Genomic DNA, 14,950 nt, shown 5'->3' on the forward strand with positions numbered 1-14,950 from the left:
CTCTCACACACACACACAGAGATATGCACTCTCTCTCTCTCACACACACACAGATATGCACTCTCTCTCACACACACACTCACACAGATATGCACTCTCTCTCTCTCACACACACACAGATATGCACTATCTCTCTTTCACACACACACAGATATGCACTCTCTCTCTCTCACACACACACACAGATATGCACTCTCTCTCACACTCACACACACACACACAGATATGCACTCTCTCTCTCGAACACACACACAGATGTGCACTCTCTCTCACACACACACAGACAGATATGCACTCTCTCTCTCACACACACACACACAGATATGCACTCTCTCTCTCGAACACACACACAGATATGCAATCTCTCTCACACACACACAGACAGATATGCACTCTCTCTCTCTCACACACACACAGATATGCACTCTCTCTCTCTCACACACATCAGAGATATGCACTCTCTCTCTCTCACACACACAGATATGCACTCTCTCTCACACACACACACAGATATGCACTCTCTCTCTCTCACACACACACAGATATGCACTCTCTCTCACACACACACAGACAGATATGCACTCTCTCTCTCTCACACACACACACACAGATATGCACTCTCTCTCTCTCACACACACACACAGATATGCACTCTCTCTCTCACACACACACACAGATATGCACTCTCTCTCTCTCTCTCACACACACACAGATATGCACTCTCTCTCTCTCACACACACACACAGATATGCACTCTCTCTCTCTCTCTCACACACACACACACAGATATGCACTCTCTCCCTCGAACACACACACAGATATGCACTCTCTCACTCTCACACACACACACAGATATGCACTCTCTCGCTCTCTCTCACACACACACACACAGATATGCACTCTCTCTCTCTCACACACACACACAGATATGCACTCTCTCTCACACACACACACAGATATGCACTCTCTCTCTCTCTCTCACACACACACACAGATATGCACTCTCTCTCTCGAACACACACACAGATATGCACTCTCTCTCTCTCACACACACACAGATATGCACTCTCTCTCACACACACACACACAGATATGCACTCTCTCTCTCTCTCTCACACACACACACACAGATATGCACTCTCTCTCTCTCACACACACACACAGATATGCACTCTCTCTCACACACACACACACTGATATGCACTCTCTCTCTCTCTCTCACACACACACAGATATGCACTCTCTCTCTCTCACACACACACACACAGATATGCACTCTCTCTCTCTCTCACACACACACCAAGATATGCACTCTCTCTCTCTCACACACACACACAGATATGCACTCTCTCTCACACACACACACAGATATGCACTCTCTCTCTCTCTCTCTCACACACACACACAGATATGCACTCTCTCTCTCTCACACACACACACAGATATGCACTCTCTCTCTCTCACACACACACAGATATGCACTATCTCTCTCTCTCACACACACACACAGATATGCACTCTCTCTCTCTCAGACACACACAGATATGCACTCTCTCTCTCTCTCACACACACACAGATATGCACTCTGTCTCTCACACACACACAGATATGCACTCTCTCTCTCTCTCACACACACACACACACACAGATATGCACTCTCTCTCTCTCACACACACATAGATATGCACTCTCTCTCTCTCTTTCACACACACACAGATATGCACTCTCTCTCTCTCTCACACACACACAGATATGCACTCTCTCTCACACTCACACACACACACACAGATATGCACTCTCTCTCTCGAACACACACACAGATATGCACTCTCTCTCTCTCACACACACACACAGATATGCACTCTCTCTCTCTCTCTCTCTCTCACACACACACAGATATGCACTCTGTCTCTCTCTCACACACACACAGATATGCACTCTCTTTCTCTCTCTCTCTCTCACACACACTCACACAGATATGCACTCTCTCTCTCTCACACACACACAGAGATATGCACTCTCTCTCTCTCACACACACACAGACAGATATGCACTCTCTCTCTCACACACACTCACACAGATATGCACTCTCTCTCACACACACAGACAGATATGCACTCTCTCTCTCACACACACTCACACAGATATGCACTCTCTCTCACACACACACACAGAGATATGCACTCTCTCTCTCTCACACACACACAGATATGCACTCTCTCTCACACACACACTCACACAGATATGCACTCTCTCTCTCTCACACACACACAGATATGCACTATCTCTCTTTCACACACACACAGATATGCACTCTCTCTCTCTCACACACACACACAGATATGCACTCTCTCTCACACTCACACACACACACACAGATATGCACTCTCTCTCTCGAACACACACACAGATGTGCACTCTCTCTCACACACACACAGACAGATATGCACTCTCTCTCTCACACACACACACACAGATATGCACTCTCTCTCTCGAACACACACACAGATATGCAATCTCTCTCACACACACACAGACAGATATGCACTCTCTCTCTCTCACACACACACAGATATGCACTCTCTCTCTCTCACACACATCAGAGATATGCACTCTCTCTCTCTCACACACACAGATATGCACTCTCTCTCACACACACACACAGATATGCACTCTCTCTCTCTCACACACACACAGATATGCACTCTCTCTCACACACACACAGACAGATATGCACTCTCTCTCTCTCACACACACACACACAGATATGCACTCTCTCTCTCTCACACACACACACAGATATGCACTCTCTCTCTCACACACACACACAGATATGCACTCTCTCTCTCTCTCTCACACACACACAGATATGCACTCTCTCTCACACACACACACACTGATATGCACTCTCTCTCTCTCTCTCTCACACACACACAGATATGCACTCTCTCTCTCTCACACACACACACACAGATATGCACTCTCTCTCTCTCTCACACACACACCAAGATATGCACTCTCTCTCTCTCACACACACACACAGATATGCACTCTCTCTCACACACACACACAGATATGCACTCTCTCTCTCTCTCTCACACACACACACACAGATATGCACTCTCTCTCTCTCACACACACACACAGATATGCACTCTCTCTCTCTCACACACACACAGATATGCACTATCTCTCTCTCTCACACACACACACAGATATGCACTCTCTCTCTCTCAGACACACACAGATATGCACTCTCTCTCTCTCTCACACACACACACACAGAGATATGCACTCTCTCTCACACACACACACACAGATATGCACTCTCTCTCTCTCACACACACACACAGATATGCACTCTCTCTCACACACACACACACACAGATATGCACTCTCTCTCAGACACACACAGATATGCACTGTTTCTCTCTCACACGCACACACAGATATGCACTCTCTCTCTCTCACACACACAGATATGCACTCTCTCTCTCTCACACACACACGCAGATATGCACTCTCTCTATCACATACACACACAGATATGCACTCTCTCTCTCTCACACACACACACAGATATGCACTCTCTCTCTCTCACACACACACACAGATATGCACTCTCTCTCTCTCACACACACACAGATATGCACTCTCTCTCTCTCACACACACACACACAGATATGCACTCTCTCTCTCTCACACTCACACAGATATGCACTCTCTCTCTCTCACACACATACACAGATATGCACTCTCTCTCTCTCACACACACACACAGATATGCGCTCTCTCTCTCACACACACACACAGATATGCACTCTCTCTCTCTCACACACACACACACAGATATGCACTCTCTCTCTCTCTCACACACACACACAGATATGCACTCTCTCTCTCTCACACACACACACAGATATGCACTCTCTCTCTCTCTCACACACACACACACACAGATATGCACTCTCTCTCTCTCACACACACACACAGAGATATGCACTCTCTCTCTCACTCTCACACACACAGATATGCCCTCTCTCTCTCTCACACACACAGGCAGATATGCACTCTCTCTCTCTCACACACACACGCAGATATGCACTCTCTCTCTCTCACACACACACAGATATGCACTCTCTCTCTCTCACACACACACACAGATATGCACTCTCTCTCACACACACACACACAGATATGCACTCTCTCTCTCTCTCTCTCACACACACACACAGATATGCACTCTCTCTCTCTCACACACACACACAGATATGGACTCTCTCTCTCTCACACACACACACACAGAGATATGCACTCTCTCTCTCTCAGACACACACAGATATGCACTGTTTCTCTCTCACACGCACACACAGATATGCACTCTCTTTCTCTCACACACACAGATATGCACTCTCTCTCTCACACACACACACGCAGATATGCACTCTCTCTATCACACACACACACAGATATGCACTCTCTCTCTCTCACACACAAACACACAGATATGCACTCTCTCTCTCTCACACACACACAGAGATATGCACTCTCTCTCTCTCTCACACACACAGATATGCCCTCTCTGATCTCTCACACACACACACAGATATGCACTCTCTCTCTCTCACACACACACACGCAGATATGCACTCTCTCTCTCACACACACACACAGATATGCCCTCTCTCTCTCTCACACACACACACAGATATGCACTCTCTCTCTCTCACACACACACACAGAGATATGCACTCTCTCTCTCTCTCACACACACAGATATGCACTCTCTCTCTCTCACACACACACACAGATATGCACTCTCTCTCTCTCACACACACACACAGAGATATGCACTCTCTCTCTCTCTCACACACACACAGATATGCACTCTCTCTCTCTCACACACACACACAGAGATATGCACTCTCTCTCTCTCACACACACACACAGAGATATGCACTCTCTCTCTCTCACACACACAGATATGCACTCTCTCTCACACACACACACAGATATGCACTCTCTCTCTCTCACACACACACAGATATGCACTCTCTCTCACACACACACAGACAGATATGCACTCTCTCTCTCTCACACACACACACACAGATATGCACTCTCTCGCTCTCACACACACACACAGATATGCACTCTCTCTCTCACACACACACACAGATATGCACTCTCTCTCTCTCACACACACACACAGATATGCACTCTCTCTCTCTCACACACACACACAGATATGCACTCTCTCTCTCTCTCTCACACACACACACACAGATATGCACTCTCTCTCTCGAACACACACACAGATATGCACTCTCTCTCTCTCACACACTCACACAGATATGCACTCTCTCGCTCTCTCTCACACACACACACACAGATATGCACTCTCTCTCTCTCACACACACACACAGATATGCACTCTCTCTCTCTCACACACACACACAGATATGCACTCTCTCTATCTCTCTCACACACACACACAGATATGCACTCTCTCTCTCGAACACACACACAGATATGCACTCTCTCTCTCTCACACACACACAGATATGCACTCTCTCTCACACACACACACACAGATATGCACTCTCTATCTCTCTCTCACACACACACACAGATATGCACTCTCTCTCTCTCACACACACACACAGATATGCACTCTCTCTCACACACACACACACAGATATGCACTCTCTCTCTCTCTCTCTCACACACACACAGATATGCACTCTCTCTCTCTCACACACACACACACACAGATATGCACTCTCTCTCTCTCTCACACACACACCAAGATATGCACTCTCTCTCTCTCACACACACACACAGATATGCACTCTCTCTCACACACACACACAGATATGCACTCTCTCTCTCTCTCTCTCACACACACACACACAGATATGCACTCTCTCTCTCTCACACACACACACAGATATGCACTCTCTCTCTCTCACACACACACAGATATGCACTATCTCTCTCTCTCACACACACACACAGATATGCACTCTCTCTCTCTCAGACACACACAGATATGCACTCTCTCTCTCTCTCACACACACACACACAGAGATATGCACTCTCTCTCACACACACACACACAGATATGCACTCTCTCTCTCTCACACACACACAGATATGCACTCTCTCTCACACACACACACACAGATATGCACTCTCTCTCTCTCAGACACACACAGATATGCACTGTTTCTCTCTCACACGCACACACAGATATGCAGTCTCTCTCACACACACACACACAGATATGCACTCTCTCTCTCTCTCACACACACAGATATGCACTCTCTCTCTCTCACACACACACGCAGATATGCACTCTCTCTATCACACACACACACAGATATGCACTCTCTCTCACACACACACACAGATATGCACTCTCTCTCTCTCACACACACACACAGATATGCACTCTCTCTCTCTCACACACACACAGATATGCACTCTCTCTCTCTCACACACACACACACAGATATGCACTCTCTCTCTCTCACACTCACACAGATATGCACTCTCTCTCTCTCACACACACACACACAGATATGCACTCTCTCTCTCTCACACTCACACAGATATGCACTCTCTCTCTCACACACACACACAGATATGCGCTCTCTCTCTCACACACACACACAGATATGCACTCTCTCTCTCTCACACACACACACACAGATATGCACTCTCTCTCTCTCACACACACACACACACAGATATGCACTCTCTCTCTCTCACACACACACACAGATATGCACTCTCTCTCTCTCACACACACACACACAGATATGCCCTCTCTCTCTCTCACACACACACACAGAGATATGCACTCTCTCTCTCACTCTCACACACACAGATATGCCCTCTCTCTCTCTCACACACACACGCAGATGTGCACTCTCTCTCTCTCACACACACACGCAGATATGCACTCTCTCTCTCACACACACACACAGATATGCACTCTCTCTCTCACACACACACAGATATGCACTCTCTCTCTCTCACACACACACACAGATATGCACTCTCTCTCACACACACACACACAGATATGCACTCTCTCTCTCTCTCTCTCACACACACACACAGATATGCACTCTCTCTCTCTCACACACACACACAGATATGCACTCTCTCTCTCTCTCTCACACACACACAGAGATATGCACTCTCTCTCTCTCAGACACACACAGATATGCACTGTTTCTCTCTCACACGCAAACACAGATATGCACTCTCTCTCTCTCACACACACAGATATGCACTCTCTCTCTCTCACACACACACGCAGATATGCACTCTCTCTATCACACACACACACAGATATGCACTCTCTCTCTCTCACACACACACACACAGATATGCACTCTCTCTCTCACACACACACACAGAGATATGCACTCTCTCTCTCTCTCACACACACAGATATGCCCTCTCTGATCTCTCACACACACACACAGATATGCACTCTCTCTCTCTCACACACACACACACACAGATATGCACTCTCTCTCTCACACACACACACAGATATGCCCTCTCTCTCTCTCACACACACACACAGATATGCAATCTCTCTCTCACACACACACACACACAGAGATATGCACTCTCTCTCTCTCTCACACACACAGATATGCACTCTCTCTCTCTCACACACACACACAGATATGCACTCTCTCTCTCTCACACACACACACAGAGATATGCACTCTCTCTCTCTCACACACACACAGATATGCACTCTCTCTCTCTCACACACACACACAGATATGCACTCTCTCTCTCTCACACACAGATATGCACTCTCTCTCTCTCTCTCTCTCACACACACACAGATATGCACTCTCTCTCTCTCACACACACAGATATGCACTCTGTCTCTCTCACACACACACCCAGATATGCACTCTCTCTCTCTCACACACACACCGATATGCGCTCTCTCTCTCTCACACACACACACAGATATGCACTCTCTCTCTCTCACACACACACACAGAGATATGCACTCTCTCTCTCTCACACACACACACAGATATGCACGCTCTCTCTCTCTCTCTCTCACACACACACAGAGATATGCACTCTCTCTCTCACACACACACACAGATATGCACGCTCTCTCTCTCTCTCTCTCACACACACACAGATATGCACTCTCTCTCTCTCACACACACACAGATATGCACTCTGTCTCTCTCTCACACACACACAGATATGCACTCTCTCTCTCTCTCTCTCTCACACACACAGATATGCACTCTCTCTCTTTCACACACACACAGATATGCACTCTCTCTCTCTCACACACACACACAGATATGCACTCTCTCTCACACTCACACACACACACACAGATATGCACTCTCTCTCTCTAACACACACACAGATATGCACTCTCTCTCACACACACACAGACAGATATGCACTCTCTCTCTCACACACACTCACACAGATATGCACTCTCTCTCTCTCACACACACACAGATATGCACTCTCTCTCTCTCACACACACACAGAGATATGCACTCTCTCTCTCTCACACACACACAGATATGCACTCTCTCTCACACACACACACAGATATGCACTCTCTCTCTCTCACACACACACAGATATGCACTCTCTCTCTCTCACGCACACACACAGATATGCACTCTCTCTCACACACACACACACACACACAGATATGCACTCTCTCTCTCTCTCTCTCTCTCTCTCACACACACACAGATATGCGCTATCTCTCTCTCACACACACACACACACAGATATGCACTCTCTCTCTCTCAGACACACACAGATATGCACTCTCTCTCTCACACACACACACAGATATGCACTCTCTCTCTCACACACACACAGATTATGCACTCTCTCTCACACACACACACAGATATGCACTCTCTCTCTCTCTCTCTCTCTCACACACACACACAGATATGCACTCTCTCTCTCTCTCACACACACACACACAGATATGCACTCTCTCTCTCTCAGACACACACAGATATGCACTCTCTCTCTCACACACACACAGATATGCACTCTCTCTCTCTCACACACACAGATATGCACTCTCTCTCTCTCTCTCACACACACGCAGATATGCACTCTCTCTGTCACACACACACACAGATATGCACTGTCTCTCACACACACACACACACAGATATGCACTCTCTCTCTCTCACACACACACACACAGATATGCACTCTCTCTCTCTCAGACACACACAGATATGCACTCTCTCTCTCACACACACACACAGATATGCACTCTCTCTCTCACACACACACAGATATGCACTCTCTCTCACACACACACACAGATATGCACTCTCTCTCTCGCACACACACACAGATATGCACTCTCTCTCTCTCTCTCACACACACACACACAGATATGCACTCTCTCTCACACACACACACACAGATATGCACTCTCTCTCTCTCTCTCTCTCTCTCACACACACACACACAGATATGCACTCTCTGTCTCTCTCACACACACACACACAGATATGCACTCTCTCTCTCTCAGACACACACAGATATGCACTCTCTCTCTCTCTCTCTCACACACACACACAGATATGCCCTCTCTCTCTCTCACACACACACACAGATATGCAATCTCTCTCTCTCACACACACACACAGAGATATGCACTCTCTCTCTCTCACACACACAGATATGCACTCTCTCTCTCTCACACACACAGATATGCACTCTCTCTCTCTCACACACACACGCAGATATGCACTCTCTGTCACACACACACACAGATATGCACTCTCTCTCACACACACACACACACAGATATGCACTCTCTCTCTCTCTCTCTCTCTCACACACACACACACACAGATATGCACTCTCTCTCACACACACACACAGATATGCACTCTCTCTCTCTCACACACACACAGATATGCACTCTCTCTCTCTCTCTCTCACACACACACACAGATATGCCCTCTCTCTCTCTCACACACACACACAGATATGCAATCTCTCTCTCACACACACACACACAGAGATATGCACTCTCTCTCTCTCTCACACACACAGATATGCACTCTCTCTCTCTCACACACACACACAGATATGCACTCTCTCTCTCTCACACACACACACAGAGATATGCACTCTCTCTCTCTCACATACACACAGATATGCACTCTCTCTCTCTCACACACACACACACAGATATGCACTCTCTCTCTCTCACACACAGATATGCACTCTCTCTCTCTCTCTCTCTCACACACACACAGATATGCACTCTCTCTCTCTCACACACACAGATATGCACTCTGTCTCTCTCACACACACACCCAGATATGCACTCTCTCTCTCTCACACACACACCGATATGCGCTCTCTCTCTCTCACACACACACACAGATATGCACTCTCTCTCTCTCACACACACACACAGAGATATGCACTCTCTCTCTCTCACACACACACACAGATATGCACGCTCTCTCTCTCTCTCTCTCACACACACACAGAGATATGCACTCTCTCTCTCTCACACACACACACAGATATGCACGCTCTCTCTCTCTCTCTCTCACACACACAGAGATATGCACTCTCTCTCTCTCACACACACACAGATATGCACTCTGTCTCTCTCACACACACACACAGATATGCACTCTCTCTCTCTCTCTCTCTCTCACACACACACACAGATATGCACTCTCTCTCTCTCACACACACACAGATATGCACTCTCTCTCTTTCACACACACACAGATATGCACTCTCTCTCTCTCACACACACACACAGATATGCACTCTCTCTCACACTCACACACACACACACAGATATGCACTCTCTCTCTCTAACACACACACAGATATGCACTCTCTCTCACACACACACAGACAGATATGCACTCTCTCTCTCACACACACTCACACAGATATGCACTCTCTCTCTCTCTCACACACACACAGATATGCACTCTCTCTCTCTCACACACACACAGAGATATGCACTCTCTCTCTCTCACACACACACAGATATGCACTCTCTCTCACACACACACACAGATATGCACTCTCTCTCTCTCACACACACACAGATATGCACTCTCTCTCTCTCACACACACACACAGATATGCACTCTCTCTCACACACACACACACACACAGATATGCACTCTCTCTCTCTCTCTCTCTCTCTCTCACACACACACACACAGATATGCACTCTCTCTCTCTCTCACACACACACAGATATGCGCTCTCTCTCTCTCACACACACACACACAGATATGCACTCTCTCTCTCTCAGACACACACAGATATGCACTCTCTCTCTCACACACACACACAGATATGCACTCTCTCTCTCACACACACACAGATTATGCACTCTCTCTCACACACACACACAGATATGCACTCTCTCTCTCTCTCTCTCTCTCTCACACACACACACAGATATGCACTCTCTCTCTCTCTCACACACACACACACAGATATGCACTCTCTCTCTCTCAGACACACACAGATATGCACTCTCTCTCTCACACACACACAGATATGCACTCTCTCTCTCTCACACACACAGATATGCACTCTCTCTCTCTCTCACACACACACGCAGATATGCACTCTCTCTGTCACACACACACACAGATATGCACTCTCTCTCACACACACACACACACAGATATGCACTCTCTCTCTCTCACACACACACACACAGATATGCACTCTCTCTCTCTCAGACACACACAGATATGCACTCTCTCTCTCACACACACACACAGATATGCACTCTCTCTCTCACACACACACAGATATGCACTCTCTCTCACACACACACACAGATATGCACTCTCTCTCTCTCACACACACACAGATATGCACTCTCTCTCTCTCTCTCACACACACACACACAGATATGCACTCTCTCTCACACACACACACACACAGATATGCACTCTCTCTCTCTCTCTCTCTCTCACACACACACACACAGATATGCACTCTCTGTCTCTCTCACACACACACACACAGATATGCACTCTCTCTCTCTCACACACACACAGATATGCACTCTCTCTCACACACACACAGATATGCACTCTCTCTCTCTCACACACACAGATATGCACTCTCTCTCTCTCACACACACACGCAGATATGCACTCTCTGTCACACACACACACAGATATGCACTCTCTCTCACACACACACACACACAGATATGCACTCTCTCTCTCTCTCTCTCTCTCTCACACACACACACACAGATATGCACTCTCTCTCACACACACACACAGATATGCACTCTCTCTCTCACACACACACAGATATGCACTCTCTCTCTCTCTCTCTCACACACACACACAGATATGCACTCTCTCTCACACACACACACACAGATATGCACTCTCTCTCTCTCTCTCTCTCTCACACACACACACACAGATATGCACTCTCTGTCTCTCTCACACACACACACACAGATATGCACTCTCTCTCTCTCAGACACACACAGATATGCACTCTCTCTCTCACACACACACAGATATGCACTCTCTCTCTCTCACACACACAGATATGCACTCTGTCTCTCTCACACACACACGCAGATATGCACTCTCTGTCACACACACACACAGATATGCACTCTCTCTCACACACACACACACAGATATGCACTCTCTCTCTCTCTCTCTCTCTCACACACACACACACACAGATATGCACTCTCTCTCACACACACACACACGCAGATATGCACTCTCTCTCTCTCTCTCACACACAGAGATATGCACTCTCTCTCTCTCACACACACACACAGATATGCACTCTCTCTCTCTCTCTCTCTCTCTCACACACACACACAGATATGCACTCTCTCTCTCTCTCTCTCACACACACACACAGATATGCACTCTCTCTCTCTTACACACACAGATATGCACTCTCTCTCTCTCACACACACACGCAGATATGCACTCTCTCTATCACACACACACACAGATATGCACTCTCTCTCACACACACACACACACAGATATGCACTCTCTCTCTCTCTCTCTCTCACACACACACACACAGATATGCACTCTCTCTCTCTCACACACACACACAGATATGCACTCTCTCTCTCTCACACACACACAGATATGCACTCTCTCTCTCTCACACACACACACAGATATGCACTCTCTCTCTCACACACACACACACACAGATATGCACTCTCTCTCTCACACACACACACAGATATGCCCTCTCTCTCTCTCACACACACACACAGATATGCACTCTCTCTCTCTCACACACACACGCAGATATGCACTCTCTCTCTCACACTCACACACAGATATGCCCTCTCTCTCTCTCACACACAAACACAGATATGCACTCTCTCTCTCACACACACACACACAGAGATATGCACTCTCTCTCTCTCACACACACACAGAGATATGCACTCTCTCTCTCTCACACACACACAGATATGCACTCTCTCTCTCTCACACACACACACAGATATGCACTCTCTCTCTCTCACACACACACACAGATATGCACTCTCTCTCTCTCTCTCACACACACAGATATGCTCTCTCTCTCTCTCTCTCTCACACACACACAGATATGCACTCTCTCTCTCTCACACACACACAGATATGCACTCTGTCTCTCTCTCACACACACACAGATATGCACTCTCTCTCTCTCTCTCACACACACAGAGATATGCACTCTCTCTCTCTCTCACACACACACACAGATATGCACTCTGTCTCTCTCTCACACACACACAGATATGCACTCTCTCTCTCTCTCTCACACACACAGAGATATGCACTCTCTCTCTCTCTCACACACACACACAGATATGCACTCTCTCTCTCTCACACACACACACACAGATATGCACTTTCTCTCTCTCACACACCCACACAGAGATATGCACTCTCTCTCTCACACACATACACAGATATGCACTCTCTCTCTCTCACACACACACAGAGATATGCACTCTCTCTCTCTCACACACACACAGATATGCACTCTCTCTCTCTCACACACACACACAGATATGCACTCTCTCTCTCTCACACACACACACAGATATGCACTCTCTCTCTCTCTCTCTCTCACACACAGATATGCACTCTCTCTCTCTCTCTCTCTCTCTCACACACACACAGATATGCACTCTCTCTCTCTCACACACACACAGATATGCACTCTGTCTCTCTCTCACACACACACAGATATGCACTCTCTCTCTCTCTCACACACACACATAGATATGCACTCTCTCTCTCTCTCACACACACACAGATATGCACTCTCTCTCTCTCACACACACACACAGATATGCACTCTCTCTCTCTCTCTCTCACACACAGATATGCACGCTCTCTCTCTCTCTCACACACACACACAGATATGCACTCTCTCTCTCTCACACTCACACACAGATATGTACTCTCTCTCTCTCTCTCTCTCACACACAGATATGCACTCTCTCTCACACACACACAGATATGCACTCTGTCTCTCTCACACACACACACAGATATGCACTCTCTCTCTTTCATACACACACACAGATATGCACTCTCTCTCTCACACACACACACACAGATATGCACTCTCTCTCTCTCACACACACACACAGATATGCACTCTCTCTCTCTCTCTCTCTCTCTCTCTCACACACACACAGATATGCACACTCTCTCGCACACACACACACAGATATGCACTCTCTCTCTCTCACACACACACACATATATGCACTCTCTCTCTCTCTCTCTCTCTCTCTCTCATACACACACACAGATATGCACTCTCTCTCTCACACACACACACACAGATATGCACTCTCTCTCTCTCACACACACACACA

This window comes from Heterodontus francisci, chromosome 28, assembly GCF_036365525.1.
Source record: "Heterodontus francisci isolate sHetFra1 chromosome 28, sHetFra1.hap1, whole genome shotgun sequence".
Classification (NCBI taxonomy): Eukaryota; Metazoa; Chordata; class Chondrichthyes; order Heterodontiformes; family Heterodontidae; genus Heterodontus; species Heterodontus francisci.